The sequence below is a fragment of the Vipera berus genome (assembly GCF_964194415.1).
Source record: "Vipera berus genome assembly, chromosome: Z".
In the NCBI taxonomy this organism is placed as follows: domain Eukaryota; kingdom Metazoa; phylum Chordata; class Lepidosauria; order Squamata; family Viperidae; genus Vipera; species Vipera berus.
In genome coordinates, this window is record NC_138205.1 from 95,331,148 (window position 1) to 95,344,421 (window position 13,274).

A 13,274-nucleotide genomic window follows, 5' to 3' on the forward strand; every position below is an offset into this window, starting at 1 on the left:
GTAGTAGGTTGTGATCTACTTTATCAAATGCCTTACTAAAGTCCAAGTAAATTATATCTACAGCATGCCTATGGTCCACTAATTTTGTCACTTGGTCAAAGAATGTAATAAGTTTTGTCTGTCACGATGTGTTTTTGACAAACCCATGTTGACTTTTAGTGATGACTTTGTTTGCATCAAGGTGTTCGCTGATTTGTTGTTTGATTGTCTTTTCCAGAATCTTCCCAGGTATTGAGGTCAGGCTGATAGGGCTGTAGTTTCCTGGATCTATTTTTTCCCCTTTTTTGAAGATGGGAACTACATCAGCTCTCTTCTAGTCCTCTGGTAGTTCCCCAGTGCTCCAGGATCTTTCAAAAATATAGTTTAGTGGTTCTGAGATCACGTCTGCCAGTTTCCTGAGAACTTTGGGGTGTAATCCATCTGGTCCTGGTGATTTGAACTCGTCTAGGCTGGACAGGTGCTCACTTACCATTTTCTTGCCTATCTTAACTTGCGTTTCTATTCTGTTTTTTATGGCACTGGTTTTGGTAGGTTGGACTGTTTTTTCCCTTTGTGTAAAGACAGATGCAAAAAACGAGTTAAATAGTTCTGTATCATAGTTGATTGTTTTATTTTATTTATTTCTATGGCTGAAGAATGAACACAGTCTCCATATTTCTCTTAAGGAAAACAGTGAGTATAAAGAATTTGTTTCTCTTAAAACATGTTCACAGTTTGAATTAATATGGCATTAGAATTTTATGTTTTTAATGCCAAAATTAAGAGAAGAGTGAATTAACTAGTATGTGAAGGCTAGTAATACTCTTGATTTACAAGCATTAAATAAAATAATAAAATAAGCACCCCAAGTCAATGTTGTACTGTCCTGATCTTTCAGATTTAGCCACCTGCAAAGTGATGCAGAGAAAATTTTTATTCACAACTATGTATTCTTCTCTTTGCAATATCATTGTCACAAGGAGATTACTACCTGCTATCTGATTTCTACATTGCTCTGGTCATTTAATCGGTATTTAATAGGCCTTCCTCCTCCTCCTCTGCTTCTTCTCCCCCCTCCATATTATTAAAACTGCATATTACTGAAGCATGTAAAACAGTTCCCACACTGCTATAACAACAAATGAATGAGACCATAAAATTTGTTGTCTTTAAAATCATTAGGAAAAGTCTTAGGATCCAAAGTAGACAAATTGCTTAAAATCAATGTGAGCTTTAATGAAGTTATATACCTTTTCATTTTGCTAAAGTGACTGCAAAGATGATAGAGACACAATTTTCATGCTCTGTCCAAACTTCATATGCCTTTGCTTCCTCCCCATCTCTCTGTAAAATCAAGGACCCTAAGAAATACTTCAAAGTGAATTATTTTTTAACTAGAACTTCCAGGTTTTTTAATCCACTCATTCGCTTTAATCAGAAGCCAATCATAACAATGGCTTAGTTAATGCAACTTCTCTTATCCTCAGATCTAATGATTTCAATGTTTTTCAGCGTTAATAGGAACATTCTAAAGGAAAGAATCTAGATACAGCAAAGTAGTTCAAATAACATCAAATTTAGCATCATATTACTACCCAAAGTAGTGTTCCAATAAAAAGAATACAGTATTATATATTGCACAATATTCTTCCCACATATGTTTAATATCATTGGTCCATGTCTGTGAATAAATCTCTTTTTTTAATTACACGGGATATTCTTATTGGGACAGTAAAAACACTGTGCTTTCATTTTTGACTACTTCAGCACTTTCTTGGTTGAATGTCAACAACAAGCTTCTGTAAATCACGTATTCAGAGTTTGCATGCAAGTTGGTGTCTGCAGCATGATAGGCTACAAAATAGCATGAAGGACAAATAACAGACCACTACCATATTGTAAAGGTCTTTGACCAATATGATCTGATAGTTGAATTAAGTAACTATGCCACATGGTTAAACTTGCATGTTGCATATTTATATACTTTTTTCCAATTTACTAATGTATGCTAAAATATATTTCTAAGTTTAACATATGATTTTAATCGTATCCAGATTTCTTTTCTGCTGCTTCTTTCAAACTTGTTCTTTATGTCCATACTCCTGATCCCTTTTCCTATCTGCTTTTTCTATTTTCATTCATTGAACAATGATAATTTAACAATATTCTAAACCTGGCATATAGAACAGTTTCTGCTTCTGTCCTCCATAAATAAACTCCCACTCCAATTTAAAAAAGACTTACTTCATTCTACCAACATGAAATTTGCATTTTAATGTTACTAGAAAAAAATAAAGCAGAAAGAGAAGAGATAAAAAACTTTTAAAATATGGCTGGGGTGGAAAGGAAGAAAGAACATAGAAATATAAAGCAATGGAAAATTTAGGGAGCTAAGAATAAACCAATGGGAATGAATGAAAATAGACAAAGGCGTTTTCTTACTGTTAATTATCACCATCCATAATACAGCATCTATTGCTGCTCAAGGAATGCAAAACTTAGAATCTTAAACAGGAAAATAACAGAGGAAGGGAGGGAGAATGGGTAAACAGTGAAAAAAATATGCAGTTTTGGTTACATGTGCATAAATGAAATTACAAACCCAGTAATTAGAAAACTGCAGTAAAAACTGTGAAAATACAATTTTGATGAAAGTTTTGGAATAGTGAGAGTGGTATAATTAAAAGAAGCACCATCACCTAGATCCTAATTTTGACTCTGCAGTGGTAAAACATTTTATTCCAATGATCAGATGTATAACTGGTATCTCCAGCAAGCTCTTCTGTGATATACAATATACTGCATATAATATAATATGAGCACTTGATATAATGTCCCCTGCTTTACATCTTTAGAGATTTCAATACAATATTAACATGAAAATCTATCCATCATTGACATATGGAATAAACCCAAGATTATATCCTTGATTATTCTTATGGACAAATTTGAGTTTTATATGGGATTTATCATTCATCCTTTTTAGGTTGGAAGAAGCAATGCTTGTTCCAAGTATGTCTACAGGGAGTTCCCTCCAGACATAAAGATTACATTTTTCCTGGGATAACAGGAAGACCATGTTTTTTATGTGGGTGGAAAATGTGGACTGTCCTTTATCCTTTTGGGAACTGACATCTGGCTAAGTTAATCTATTTCCACCATTCCTTCCTAAAAATGAACAAAATGTTCTGTTGTTTGGTGGAAGAGAGATAAGAAATCCTTTGCAGATTTTCCTAAATCAACAGGCCATTGATATGTACTATTTCTCAGTACTAAGATAATGATTATGATAATAATAAATATATATTTATGATGAATTTCTTACACAAATATTCTTGAATACTGAAAGATTGTTGAATGGTCAGGGACACAAATAACATGCAAGGAATGTGCTCTGAGATATCTCATGAATAAGTATGATAGAATTTCTTAGGAAATTGCCCCAAAGAACTCAGTTCATTTGGTAATTCTAAACAGCTTGCATGCAGGGAGGAAAAAGGTGTTTTATACCTTCACTTGTTTGAAAATCAAAGGCCTCAGGCATATGTATAAGAGCAAAATCCCTCTCCTCCTGCTTTCCATTTGTGAGAAGTACTTAGATACTCAAAAGCCAAAATTTATAGCAACCCATGAAACCTTTAGGTGGCAGGCAAGGGCTGCTGTTAACTTCTACAGGTATAATTATTTTTGTGTTCTTATGGTTTTAAAGTCAGCATTCAAAATATCCAGTTGCTAACTTGTAAAAGCTATTTCCATCTAAGTACTTTGACTTTTGCAGCATGCATTAAGTTGTGATAGAACTTTTGACATTTTCTCTGTGCTTTTATCAAAATAAGATTACTGAAGATTACATGATAGTTAAGAATGAACGTATTGTATATTCTGCCAAAGCAGTCTTTTTTTTCTTTACTTTACTGCCATGTGTTCTCTTGCCAGTTAGTTGTAGCATGCTATCTACAGCAGTTCTAACAATTAGTTGTCTTTTTTTTAGTTTTAATTTTTTCCCCATACTGTTATCAAAGCATTTCTAATACAGTGATTTTGAAAATACTTATGAATTTTGTTTTTCCCCGTACCACAAAAAAGCGTGCCACCCCAATTGTAAGTCATGTCCCTCCAAATATAACAACCTTTTATTCCTAAACATTATTCATTCTTTCACCCATGTTAATACAGATGCTTGATAATACAAAGCCCACTCAAGTAGACCAAAGCCCCCATTTTCCTTAGCGTCTTGCAACGTTTTCATCTTTATTCTAGCTTTCTTTCCTTGCCATACAAACTTCAAAATTAATGAATTCAACTCTTGGAAGAATTTTCCCCCAAGTTTTATCAGAATTGTTTGAAATAAGAATAAATCTTAGGCAATACATTCATTTTAACTGTAGCAATTCTTCCTAGTAATGACAATTGTAAATTCTTCCAGTTTTCCAAGTCAAGCTTTATTTGTTTCAATAGCCTTATATAATTGTCTTCTTTTATTGTTGAGCGTTTGGCTGATAAATATATACCCAAATATTTAACCATTTTCACTATCTGTACCTCTGTTGCTTCTGACAATCGGCTTTTTTGCTTATCTGTAAGATTCTTAACTATTATCTTAGTTTTTTCTTTATTTATTTTTAGTCCCGCTAATTCTCCATATTGTTCTATCTTCCCCCACAATTTTGGGATCCTCTCCAAGGGTTCTTCCAAATAAATACTAAATCATCAGCAGATGCTTCTAGCTTATACTGTATGTTTCACCCTTTATCCCCAACCCTCTAATTTATGTATCTTGTCTTATATTTTGATTTAAAACTTCCAAAGTGAAAATGAATAACAGAGGGGATAAAGGGCATTCTTGCCTTGTGCATTTCCTTATTTCAAAGCTCTCAGTACAATCTCCATTCAAAATCACTTTGGCTGTTTGTTTGTTATATATTGTTTTTACCATGTAAATAAAATTCTGTCCAAAGTCCATTATTTGTAATTGATGAATCATAAATTGCCATGAAAGATTATCAAATGCCTTTTGAGCGTCTAAGAATATTAATGCCATTTGTTTCCCTGGATGTAGCTCATAGTATTCTAATACATCTATTACCACTCTTAAGTTATTTTTAATTTGTCTCTTTGGAAAAAGCCATTTTGATCTGGGTGTATAAATTCAACTAAATATTTTTTCAATCTCTCTGCCATTATTGAAGTAAAATTTTATAATCCACACTGAGCAATGAGATCGGTCTATAGTTCTTAATCTGGGTCGAATTTTTATTTTATTTTTTTTTATTTTAATTCCATTTATATCCCGCCCTTCTCCGAAGACTCAGGGCGGCTTACAAGCTTAGCAATAGCCTTCATTCTATGTATATGCCTGCTTATTAGGGCTTTCATACACCCCCCAAGCGGCATTATTACAAAGTCAGCTTAATTACCCCCAACAATCTGGGTCCTCATTTTACCTACCTCAGAAGGATGGAAGGCTGAGTCAACCTTGAGCCTGGTGGGATGCGAACCTGCACTGATTGCAGGCAGCTGGTGTTACTTAAGGAGGCATTAGCCCACTGCTCCACCAAGGCTCGATACCAATCTTCTTTTGGTATTAAAGTAATATTTGCTTCAATCCACATCATTGGCATTTTAGCTTCTAATAAAAGTCCATTACAAATGTCTTTCAACGGTTCACTTAATATCTCTTGTAAGTTCTTATATAACTCTGCCGGAAGTCCATCTGGACCTGGTGTTTTCCCATTTTTTTTTTGTCTCTTTATGGCCTCTGTTATTTCCATCATTGTAACCCCTTCGTTTAACATATTTTTAAATGTCTCTGAAATCTTTGGAAGATTACTTTCTTCCAGATATTTTACAGTTTTCTCTCTTGAAGTCTCCTCCTTATCATACAGTTCCTTATAGAATTCCTTAATACATCTTCTTTATTTCCTCATTTTTATATTGTAAATAACCTTTCCCATCGAGTAAATTATGTATCATTTTTCTTTCTTTCTGTTTTTTTAAGTTTATAAGCTAACCATCTTCCCGGCTTGTTGGCATTTTAGAGAAAAAATTTGTTTCGCTCTTTTTATCTGCTCTGCCACTTTTTCTAAGTCTAACAAATTTAATTTATGTTTTATTATGTCCATTTCTCTTTTTAAAGTCTGTTTTTGTGGATTCCTTTGCAATTATAATTCTAACTTTCCAAATTCTTCTTTTAATAATAAATATTGCTGTTTTCTCTGTTTATTTTTCCTTGCCATATACGTTATAGCTATACCTCTAAAGTACGCTTTAGCTGTATCCCATACATTTTGTGCTGTTGTATCTTCTTTTTTATTTTCTTTGAAGAAGAATTCCATTTATTTTTTTGTTAACTCTATAAATTATAAACGTCCATCTTGGCCTTTTTTGTATTCCTTTCCAGGTCATTTTCAAAGGATTATGATCTGCCCATATGCCTGTTTCTATTTCAATGTCCTGAACATTCATTCTCACGTCAGCTGTCATCCAAATCATATTAATCCTTGACCAAGATTTTTAGCTATTTGAATAAAAAGTATATTGCAATTTTTGTGGATTAACTTCCCTCCAAACATCTTGAATTCCAATTTCCTCCGCCATATAAAAAAATGTCTTAGGTAATCTTCCTCTTCCACTTTTCCCAGTTTTGTTACTTTTATAGTCAATTTTTCCATCTATTATTGCATTGAAATCTCCTAGTAGGCAAATATTTTGATACTCCATTTCTATTATTTTTCTATGTAAGTTTTTGTAAATTTTTTCTTGATTATTATTCGGTGCATAAATTGCCACTAATAATATTTGCTTTTGATGCAGATAAATTTCTACCATTAAAATTCTTCCTTCTTCATCTGAATATACCATTTTAGAATCTATTGTCTCTTTAATGTATATAGCGATTACTCTTTTTTTGTTGCATAATAAAATTTCCCAATTTTTGAATATTCCAATAATTTGTGATGTTGTTCTTTTATATGCATTTCTTGCAAACAGATTATATCCAAATTCAATTTCCGTAATTTCCTAAAAATCTTATTTCTTTTAATTGGGGAATTCAGTCCATTTATGTTTACTGAGAAGATTCCATTTTCTTTCTCCATTTCCATTTATTTATATTTCAGTCTAGTAGATCTAGTAGTCCTTTGTTCTCTGGCAAGTCCTTCATCCTCGCCCTTTTGGTCGTCTTCCTCTCTCTGTTCTTCTGTTTGTACAGTTGCTCCTTGGGTCCTCTCTTCTGTTTGTTTCTGCTCGTTACTCTTCCCTTGGCTTAGTTTCACTCCTTCATCTAAGATTAACCTGTTCTTCACTTCAAAATCTTTCCAAATTGAGTCCAGTCTATATCTTGTATTGTTCCAGTTTATTAAGATGCCTTCCGGAATCAGCCATCTGAAATTTATACCGTTGGAAATCAGCTTCGTGGTCAAAAAGTGATACTGTCTTCATGTATCTCTAACTGTCTTGGGTATCTGCTTTAAAACCACAATTTCCTTATTTTTATATTGTACTGGTTCATCTCTAACTTTCCATAGTGCTTCATCTCTTGTTGTCTTCTTTGTAAACCGTACATGTACTTCTCTTGGCAGTTTATTTCTTCTTGCATAGCTTGAATTGATGTGAAATATGTCATCTACCTCTAGCTGAATTTCTCCTCGATCTGCCTTCAGAGCCTCCTCCAAGATGTCAATAATCACCTCCACTATGTTTTCTTCTCTATCCTCAGGGATATTTTGATATCTTAAATAATGTTCCGCTTTTTCCATCTCTAAAGTCTTGATTACATTCTCTAATTTTTCATTTTCTTGTAGTAACATTTCTATCTTTTTATCATTCTCATCTGCTTTTTCTTCAATTTTGTTTATTTGCTGTTGATTTTTTATTATCATTTGATTCTGAGCTTCAAATTTTCCCTTTATATCCAAAATTTCTTCATTTAGTTTCTCCAATTTATTTTGTGTCCTCCTGTGATTTTTCTGCATTTCCAGGTGGTTTTTCCCAATGTGTCTTGATTTTTTAACATAAGCTCTATTTTTAATCCTTTTTTTTTTGCCAAGGAGCACAGATCAGCAGATATAGTTTCCAAATCTCTTGAGAAGCATTGTAGTTTAGTAATAAGTATTTAATGCTGTCAATCAAAGAAATTTTTGCAATGCTTATTTTTAATCAGTATTTCATTATTAATACTCAATAGTTTGACTTGGCCCAGCGCCTGCAGCACCAAGCAGCACTTAATGAACCACTAAAATAGTGCCTTGTTGGTTGTTTGGAAAAGAAATTGTTGTCAAGAGAGGAAGATATTGTAATTTCTTCCTTTTCTTTAAATCTCTTCCTTTTGCAATCTGTCTCTTTGGACATTTTGCTCTTGGTAAGATCTTGTAGTTATCTATATTCTGAAATAGTAGAGAGTGAACTTTCAAGAAACCTGCCAAAATGTAAAAAGACAAATACATTTGTCATCATGTGAGTAGTTTAATTAGGTAGTTAACATATCTCCATTAAATATATAGTTTCTTCAGGGGCAGTGTTACCTTGAACAAAAGCTGATTGCAATAATGATTGGGAAGAACACTGTGATAACAGATTCATCTTTTCTTGAGGACACAATTACACTTAAAAAGTTGACACTCACAGTTAATTCATTACAAGAAAAGTATATGCACACTCATAGGTAGCAGGACTCTTTAAGAAGGAGAGGACCTTTTTTACATCAGAACTTCTATCACTATAAGAAATTATGAAAAGGGGTATTTGGTTTGTGCTTAAATTGTAAGCCGCCCTGAGTCTTCGGAGAAGGGCGGGATATAAATGGGATTAAAATAAATAAATAAATAAATCTGTATATGCATATGCATATTATGTTAATGTTGCTGTTAAACTAACGAGCCGTTAGTATAGTTTTTCTATTGCCTAAAATTGAAAAATATGTTTCCACTAAATACCCGTGTTCCCCCGAAAATAAGATCCTGTCTTACTATCTTTGGGGCTCTGAAGTAAGCACTAGGTTTTACTTTCAGGGAGGGCTTACATTTTGCCAGGACTGGTACCAGTAGGCCACAAGCGTAGGGTGGGGTGGGGCGGGGCCTATGCATGGGGTGGAGAAGCAATGGGGTGGAGAGTGCATGGTGGTGGACCAGGTATGGTACTGGTGTGGACATGGGGGCGGCAGCGGAAAGGGTGCTGAGCCTGGCATGGAGCGAGTCGGCCCAGATCCAGAGTGCTGCCCCACTGCCTGCCTGCCAGGGCCCTTCACCAGCAGCCACTGGTGAAACCACACCACTCATGCCTCTGCCTTTGGGCTGCTGTGCACCAGCCTGCATGCCTGCTTGGTGCTGCAAGTGCTAGGCTAAGGGCAGACACTGCAGCTCTCATTCTGGCTAGGCACTTTTGGCCTCTACCGGCTGCTCTCGCTGAATTGCCTTCTGCCCGGTGAAAAGTTCAATCAGACTTTCTAACTTCTTGAGATGTCACAAAAAATTAGACAGTCTGACTGAAATTTTTTTTGTCCCACAAACACTCAGTGAAGGTTCAGAGGCAAATGGAGAAACACAATGCAGCTGAAAGGCAGGTTAGTAAAAAAAATGCTTGGAGGAGGTGAGGGCATCTGGGCAGGGGAGCATAGCAACCTTACCCTGTGCAGCTTTGGCAGGTGTCTAGCAGGCAAAGGGAAGCAACTGCACTCCTCCACCAGCCTTGTCTCCTCACCTCATGGTGGCAGCAGCAGCTGGCCAGGTGAAAGGCAATCCAGTGGGAGCAGCCAGTACATGCCAAAAGCGCCCAGCTGGCATGAAAGCTGCAGTACCCACCCTTAGCCTGACACCTGCAGCACTGAGTAGGCATGCAGGCTGGTGCTCAGCAGCCCAAAGGCGGAGGCGTGCGTGCTGTGGTTCCACTGGTGGCTGCTGGCGAAGGGCCCTGGCAGGCTGGTGGTGAGGGGGAACTCTGGATCTAGGCCAACTTGCCCCACACCAGGCAGGAGGAACCCAGCAGGGCAGCCCACAGCAGTGTGGCCAGGAAGGCAAAGAGCCCCACAAGGCAGAAGCAGCATGGGCAGCTACTTGGCTGCCACACAGCACCTGCCACCACCGAGAAATGCCCTACAAGCAGTAGAGCCAGCAGGCATGGCGGGCAGAGGCTTGGGCTCACCAAAGGTTTGGTTTGTTGTGGCCGCAGGCAAGCAGATGGTGGGATGGAGAGGGCAGGGCCGGCGGTAATCTGTTCCACCAGCGGCAACTGGCGAAGGGCCCTGGCAGGCCAGCAGTGTGGGGGGTGCTCCAGCTCTCACATGGAAGATTTGGGCCAACTCACCCCGCCCCGTGCTAGGGCTTACTTTTGGGGTAAGGCTTATATTAGCCCCATCCTCCCGAAAATTTATTTTATTTATTTTTATTTTATTATATTTATATACCGCCCTTTCCTGAAGGACTCAGGGCGTTTTACAGGGTGATTAAAACAAAAAATACAAAAGTTAAAAATAATTTAAAAAAATTATATCCGTCCCTGAACAAATAAAACCCCAGTTAAAAATTAAAATTAAAATTCTCAGCCTGGGCCAGAGAGCTCGAAGAGCCAGGTCTTCAGGTCCCAGCGGAATGAACGGAGGTAGGGGCAGTCCTAAGCTCCACTGGCAGCTGGTTCCAAAGGGCAGGCACACCCACTGAGAAGGCCCTATCCCTGGGTGTCGTCCGCCGGCAATCTCTTACCGGTGGCACCCTGAGAAGACCTTCCCTGTGGGAGCGCACTGGACCAAGGGAGCTTGATGCCGGCAGCAGGTGTTCCCTCAGATATCCCGGACCCAAGCCATTTAGGGCTTTATAGGTCATCACCAGCACCTTGAATCTCACCCGGAGGGCAACCGGGAGCCAATGCAGCTCACGGAGTAGAGGTGTTACATGGGAGTATCGGGAAACCCCCATCACAACTCGTGCGGCTGCATTTTGCACCAGCTGAAGCCTCCGAGTGGTCCTCAAGGGCAGCCCCATGTAGAGAGCGTTGCAGTAGTCTATCCGAGAGGTCACGAGCACGTGAGTGACTATGCGTAGGGCATCTCGGTCCAGATAGGGTCGCAACTGGCACACCAGGCGAACCTGGGCAAAAGCCCCCCTGGTCACGGCTCCTATATGGTCTTCAAAATTGAGTCGTGAATCCAGGAGGATGCCCAAGTTGTGAGCCCTATCAACGGGGGGTAACACCTCACCCCCCATCGTTAGAGGTGGAATAGTCTGGTTAGCCCGAGATGCCGATATGCACAGCCGATATGCCGATATGCACAGTCTTGGCAGGATTGAGACGAAGCCTGTTTCTCCCCATCCAGACCTGGACCGCCTCCAGGCAACGGGATATCACGGCGAGGGCATCGCTGGGTTGGTTTGGGGTGGAAAGAAAAAGTTGGGTATCATCAGCGTACTGATGATACCCCACCCCGAAACCACGAATGATCTCACCCAGCGGCTTCATATAGATGTTGAACAGGAGGGGCGAGAGAACCGACCCCTGAGGAACTCCACAAACGAGAGGCCTCGGGGCGGATCTCTGCCCTCCCATCAACACCGACTGCGAACAGCCCAGGAGATAGGAGAAGAACCACCGTAAAACGGTGCCTCCCACTCCCAACCCCCTGAGACGCCGCAGTAGGATACCATGGTCGATGGTATCAAAAGCCACTGAGAGATCTAATAGGACCAGGACAGAGGAACAACCCCTGTCCCGAGCCCACCAGAGATCATTCAACAGCGCAACCAATGCCGTCTCCGTGCTGTATCCGGGCCTGAAACCCGATTGGTACGGGTCCAGATAATCAGTTTCTTCCAGGAAGAGAGGAAGCTGATGCGCCACCACACTCTCAACAACCTTCACCAAAAAGCGAAGGTTGGAGACTGGACGATAGTTATTTAAAACAGCCAGGTCCAGGACAGGCTTTTTGAGGAGGGGTACATTATTCATTGATTATTGAATAGTGCTTGCCTTCCAAGCTTTAGAAGCAAGCAAAGTATGGTAGCTGTCCTAATCTATCTCTAAAAAAAATCACGTGCAAATTGGTGGAAATGATAATTAGTAAGGATATTCATGTCTTGTTTGAGAGGTTTAAAGAAACCTTTGATTGCTTGCTTGTAGGAACAGCACTCTGGAAGAACTAGGTCTTTTGTCTGATATAACAGTCTTGTTCTAACTATGTTCCTTTATTGATAAATTACTGTTCGCTATATTTTAAGATTTCTTTTTTAACTCTCTTTTTGAAGCATGTACTCATCTAGTTTGCCCTCATTTAATCATTATTCCTATCCTTTCTTATTGTGAACTTTGTTATAACTTATTTCATGATGCCAATTTCATTTGGAAATCATTGTTTACTCTTACCTCATGTTCAGTGTGTTAGTATCAAATACATTATGAAAGCATTTTATGTTAACATTGTAATTAACTACCTATCATATAAAGATTTGTGCTTTCAATAGACTTTGGAGACAAAACAACATTTCACCAAAATGTTTGCCTGGAATTTATCAATATAATCTCCAATATACATATTATCTGCTTTTCCTTTCCTTTTTTGGTTCTGTATTCTACTGTCAAACTACAGCTGCAAAATTCATTGTTATGTAATGCAGACTGTTATTTTCCCCCCTTCTTTTCAAAGAAAGTATGTGGCAATAGAAATGTGAAAATATCTACCTTGCAAGAGAAGTATTAGCCAACATTTATTCAGGGCACTTCAGCCTATTTAAAGATTTTAGAGAATGCAGAGGTAAGGGGAAGTCAGGCATTTAAAAAAAACTGCAGGTTGTGATAGCCCATCTGTGCAATTCATTTTTCACATGTCAAAAGTTGGACTTGAAAACTTGGCATAGAAAATGAAAACTTCATTACCTCCAAATGAAACAGATGCTGACCCAGGCTTGGATTTTGAAGCAATAATGCATTAATACTGGAAAAAATCTAATACTCAGCACTTCAATGGAGCGTAATTGGATTTACAAATAAGAAATGTATTTACTTTGCATACAGATAATTTTTTCCTTCACAATACAGGAAATAAGACTTTGTTGAAACAAACTCTGATAATTCCACAGATTTCTTGGAATTGTTTCAATGAACACTGAAATCTCTTTCTCTTTTTTTCTTCTAAAAATATCTTATATCAGTCGCCTATATTCTGGTCTACCTCTACTTGAATATTCCCTGCTAGAAGACTCTGTTGTAGCAGAGAAGCACAAATGCTAATTAGGCCATTCCCAGTTAACAAACTCTATAGGAGTCTTTTGATTATTGAAGATTTTATCAATAAAAAAATTGGGAGACACGAG

At 38.0% G+C, this 13,274-nt stretch overlaps 1 protein-coding gene across 3 annotated transcripts in view; it reads left to right on the forward strand.

The window, feature by feature from the left end:
- MACC1 (MET transcriptional regulator MACC1) overlaps positions 1–13,274 on the forward strand; it is a 75,180-nt gene that overhangs the window by 17,644 nt on the left and 44,262 nt on the right. The gene's annotated exons all lie outside the window — the stretch shown is intronic.